The following is a 5,659-nucleotide window of genomic DNA, read 5'->3' on the forward strand; positions in this document are numbered from 1 at the left end:
ATAGCAATGGGACATTTCTCTAAGCCCCTTCCTGATCCCTTTAAAAACTTAGCCACGTTCCCAAAATAGCCCAAGGGTTTGAGATCTCCAGATGCACAGTGACTCTGCCCCCAGCCCCCCAAACACACCGGCTCGTTCTGCATTGACAGGAAAGTTTTTTATTGCACGAAACAGCAAGGAAACAAAACTCAGTGAGCGCTTCTAGGGCCCCACCTGGGACAATCTCCTCCCCATACCCTGCCCCCAATACCCCATGGATGCAGGGTGGGAGGGGGCAGCTGTACTGTATAATGGGCATCCAGCGAGATGGGCACTGGGCTCACCCTGAGGGTCTCAGTGCCAGATTGGGGGGGGGGGGGCTGGGTGCCCGGATTTTCACTCATGTGGATGGGAACTGGGCACCTAGTGTGGGAAATTCCCCCGCAGGCCTCAAGCTGCCAGCCTGTGGGATGAGGGGAGGCACTGAATGTCCCTGTGGAGACTCATGGTGGGCGCTGCCCAGGAGGAGCAGGTGCGGGGACAGGGAGCCCCCAGTGGCAGAGAGCTGCCCAGGAGTGAAAGGGGGTGGGGGGCAGAAGGGGGATCCTCTGCTCCCTGCTCACGGCAGGTACGTCAGCTCTAAGTGTACGGGCAGCCACCAGAGGCAGGCCACGTGGATCTTGGTGTTGCCAATTGCAGCCCTGTATTTACAGTCCTCCAGTACAGAGCCGTACAGTACCCGGCATGTGGTGATGTTGAAGGACGCCTTGCTGTCGTACAGGTTTGCAGAGACGTGGGTCCCCGTTGGCTGCAGATGTCCTGGAGATGGCTGGGAGGGGCGTGGATAAAGGTGTTGGTGGGGTCGCAGGAACGGCAGGTCAAGCCTCGTCGCTTCATCGTTATGTCGCAGTAGTGCCGATTGTCGAAGGCAAAGATCTTTGGGTTGTCCTGGTGCCAGTCCACAAAATCAAAGTAGCTGGTCCCTTCACTGAGCTGGGCCCATCTGGTGGCCAGCAGGACAAGGAGTAGCAGGAGTACGGGGCGGGGCCCCTCAGAGCCATGGCCGTGTCTGTCACTGGATTGACCTGCAGTGCGGAGTGCAGGGGAGATGGATGGGGAGAGCGCGGGGTGGGGATCTGCCTCCTCCATGGAACCTCCTGAGCCTGAACCCCGCCCCCTGCGAGCCCATTCAACATCTAAAGCCTAATTACCCACAGTGTGATCAGGACTGCACACACCCCGACTGAGATCAAGGCCCCCGTTGTGCCAGGCGCTGCCCAGACCCCAACTGATCTCAGGCCCCCAATTGTGTCGGGTGCTGCACAGACCCGAGAGAAACTCTTACAGTCTCAGTAGGCAAAGCAAATAGGGAAGGGGTCCTTATCCTCCTGTTACAGAGGGGAAACAGGAAAAAAGATATTAAGACTCAGTTTCCATGTCCCTTGGATATTTTATACTCTATACTGTATAATGGGCACTAGGGGCAGCAGAGGGTGGGGGCGGGGAAGGGGCGGCTATACTGTATCATGGGCACTAGGGGGCAGCAGAGGGTGGGGGCGGGGAAGGGGCGGCTATACTGTATAATGGGCACTAGGGGCAGCAGAGGCTGATAGGTGCGGAGGGGTCGGCTTTACTGAATAATTAGGACCGTACAAAATTCATGGTCCATTTTGGTTAATTTCACGGTCATAGGATTTTTAAAATGGTAAATTCCACGGTCTCAGAAATTTAAATGTGAGGTTTCGCAGTGTTGTAACCGTGGGGGTGCCAACCCACAGGGGAGTTGTGGGGCGCTTGCAAGGCTGTTTTAGGCATTTTGAAATATTGTCACACTGACGTCTGCGGTGCTGCTGGTGAGGGCGCTGCCTTTAGAGCTAGGCTGCCGGGCAGCAGCTCCCACTCTCCAGCTGCCTGTGTCTGAAGGCAGCGCCACGGCCAGCAGCAGGGCAGAAGTGAGGGTGGCAGTTCTGTGAACGACAATAACCAGTTTTCATGGTCTGCGCAGTGGCAGGTTAATGATTTTGCCACCCCTAGGCCCTGAAACAATTGCCACCCCACCCCAGCAGCTGCCCAACCCAGCTCACCTCCGCTCCGCCTCCGCCTCCTCCCCTGAGTGCGCCTCCGGGTCCTGCTTCTCCCCGCTCCCTGCCAGCACTTGTGCCCCAAACAGCTTCGCACAGCCGGGAGGGACGGGGAAGAGCAGGGAACGCAGCCTGCTCAGGGGAGGAGGTGGGGCCGGGGCGGGGATTTGGGGAAGGGGACCAATAGGGGGGTGGAGTTGGGGCGGGGACTTTGGGGAAGGGGTTGGAATGGGGGCGGGGAATGGAGGCAGGGAAGGGGTGAAGTTGGGGTGGGACTGGGGGGCGCGACCACCCAGCGGTGCCGGGGGAAGTTGGTGCCTCTGGCTGCTCTTACAAATTTGCCGCCTCTGCAAATTTGTCGGCCTTAATACGCCGCTGGGTCTGCAATGCGCTTTTCACGGCTGTGAGTTTGGTCGGGCCCTATATACATGGGCGCTGGGGCAGCAGAGGGTGAGGCGTATGAGTGACTCCAACTGATTGATGTCTGTTTTATGGTGAAGCATTTTATGTTAGATGACTTTTTGTTGATTTTAAGCTGGACAGGACCCTGATGATCGTCTTGTGGGAACTCCTGCATATCGCAGGCCAGACAAACTGATCCAGCATTTTCTGCATCTAGTTCCTAGCTCTGTTTGAACTGGAGCACATCTTTTAGAAAGACAGATATGTCCCTTTGGAGATGCCAGTGATGGGGAGGGCACCCAGTCCCGAGCTCAGTGATCCCCACAGTTAATTTCCCTCACTCAATAATTTCCACTTTATTTCTAGTCTGAATCAGTCCAGGTTCAACTGCCAGTCACTGGGTCTCATTCTGCGCTTTTGCTGTCTGATGAGAAAGCTGCCTAAATGTCTGAAATCATACGACATCCAAGACTCTTGTGATCTCTCTTCGTTCCGGCATCAGGTTAGCCGTCTAATGTCTCGTCCATCCCCATGGTATCAGGGCACTTTTTGCAATCTCCTAATGTTACACACCTGCAGTCTAAATACTTTAAGATTGTGGTTGATGAGAGTATACAAGGACCTTCACGGGGAGGAAACACCAGGCACTCTATGTCTGTTTAATGTAGCAGAGAACGGCAGAAAAAGAACGAAGGGCTGGCAGTTGAAGCCAGACAAATTGAACTTAGAAATAAGGCCCCAGTTTTTAATTGTGAGGATGAGGAATCGTGGCAACAAACGATCAAAGGGAGCAAACGCCACCTTCTCCATCTCTGGGTGGCTTCCAGTCCAGACTAGGCAACTTGGTGGAAGGTGCTTTAGCCAGACACAAGTGATTGGGCTCAGTGCTGGGGTAACTGGGTGAAATTCTCTGGCCTGGCTTTAAAATGTTTAAATTGTTCTGGTGGGAGGCAATTCACGAAGGCTGGTTCAGGGTGTGAACTCCCCAGCTCTACAGGGCTTCTTGTGAAAATGGGCATGGAAGGGATGCATCAAGGCAAGGTCCAAAATTTCCCCCTGGGGTAGACAATGGATCCCACCCCAAAACTAATCCCCAGAGAGATCCCCCTACTCAGAACCTCTTTGTAACCCCCTCCCGGCATGTCCTCCCATCTCTCTCATAGCTGATCCCCAGAGGTTTATGAGTCTGTCAGACGGGGGACCTGAGCTGGGGTTTTGAATGGAGCCTTCCAGAGCTAGGTGCCCTAATCCCACAAGAGATCCCCTAACTCCCTTAGGCCCCTTTGCAGACCCCAGCCACAGTCCTCCAGCAATAAGATTCTTAGGCTTTGTTACACTAGCACTTCTGTTGGCAAAACTTTGTTGGTTAACAGTGTGAAAAAACGCCCCCCCGGCTGACAGAAGTTTCACCAAGAAAAGCGCCGGTGTGGACATGGCTATGTCGGCGGGAGATGCTCTCTCCAATGGGCACAGAGCGGCTACAAAACAGACCTTACCGTGGAGCAGCTGCAGCTGTCCAGCGGTGCCACGGTAAGGTCTGTCATGTAGACACAGCCTACGTGTCCCACAGGGACCCAGCTAGCGCCGGTCGGACGGTCAGCCCAGCTTTGCACAGCATGGGAGGCTGAATGTCGCCCCGTGGCAATCGGATCCTCCCAACCCGGCCTCTTTATTTTATCCTCCTTTAAAGAAACGAGCTGCTATCCTGAGCTCTGAGCTTCCCTCTCCACATGAACTGACCCTGCCACTCTCACCTGCTTTGCCTTCTGAAATTCTGCAGCTCAGAGGTAAGATCTAAACTGGTGGAAACTCCTGCTCCAATTCTCAGAGGAGCCGTGGTGGGGTCTGCCAAGCCCTCTGCTTGAATCTCTAGGTGACAAGTTCTTTCCTACACGCAGGAGTCCCAAAACCTCCCCACCCCACCTCTCTAACCCACTAGACCCCATTCCCCACTTAGAGTTGGAGATAGAACCCAGGTGTCCTGGATCTCAGCGCCCTCGCCCCACACAAACCACTAGACTCCATTCCTCACCCCCCCAACCAGAGCTGGGGAGAGGACCCAGGAGTCCTGACTAAAATGGATTCCACTCCAAAACTAATCCCCAGAGAGAATCCCCTTGGAGGGGCTGCTCTAACCTACTGGACCCCACTCCTATTCTAGACCTAGGGATAGAACCCAAGAATCTCTGCTCCCAGACCCCTGCTTTTCCAATTACTTTATTGTCTTCTCCTCCCAGAGCTGGGGCTAGAATCCAGGAACCCTGATTCTCAGCCCCACTGCTCTAATTCCCAGGACTCCCTTCTCATCCCTGATAGAACCCAGGGAGCTGGACTTCCAGCCCCCCCATTCCAACCGCTAGACCCCCCACCTCCTCCCACAGCTGGGAATAGGACCCAAGTGCTCTGACACCCAATTGCACCTGCCCTCACCACCTGAAGTCCTGCCCTCCAGCAGCCAATTAACTGAGCCATGTCTACACCTGTGGGCTTTCCAGCATGAAGATTCAGAACCTCTCAGGAACTAACTGTGGTGTGGTCTCCTCCTGGCCAAAGTCCTGCTTCCTCAGCTCCTGTCCCCTTGGATAATAGATGAGCTATCTGCAGAGCGTCGCTGATGCCGTCCTCCCGTAGCTGCCGGTTATATACAGCCCGGGGTGGTGGGAGGGACTCCCGGGCTCAGCTAACACTGCGGAATGGGCAGTGCTGTGCAACCAGTGCCGGTAATGTTAGAGGGCTTCGTCCTTCACCCTCTCACGTCCCTGGTCCTTCTCGCATGAACAGAGAGCAACAACACCTGAAGTCCGAATGTGCAAACAATTCAATGTTTATTGGGGTGAACTTCCAGCAAGCTTAAATCCAAGTTCTTTTTCCCTTATTTTCAAATCTCAACTTACTTCCTGTTTGCCCCTAATTTATATAGGAATATTCTCAGCTATACCTTAACCAATCATTTTACTGAAATGTACCTAACCAATCCTAACATATTGTAACATAATTCTCTAACCAATTATATCCCACTACCCTAATTAACTTACACCTAGCAAAATTAATTATACAGCAGACAGAAACAATTAGAGAACCAGACAGATTTACAATAGAAAAGTGGGGGCCATAAAGATAAAACATACAGAAATGAGGGTTTCACAACCACAACTATTGAGAAGTGATTTCTTGTCAGACAGGATGCTATCAAACTA

At 53.6% G+C, this 5,659-nt stretch overlaps 1 pseudogene; it reads right to left on the reverse strand.

The window, feature by feature from the left end:
• Positions 1-394: 394 nt before the first annotated feature.
• LOC140897225 (ribonuclease-like) lies at positions 395-4,006 on the reverse strand (annotated as a pseudogene).
• Between the last annotated feature and the right edge of the window lie 1,653 nt (positions 4,007-5,659).

Source organism: Lepidochelys kempii, chromosome 13 (assembly GCF_965140265.1).
Source record: "Lepidochelys kempii isolate rLepKem1 chromosome 13, rLepKem1.hap2, whole genome shotgun sequence".
Taxonomy (NCBI): domain Eukaryota; kingdom Metazoa; phylum Chordata; order Testudines; family Cheloniidae; genus Lepidochelys; species Lepidochelys kempii.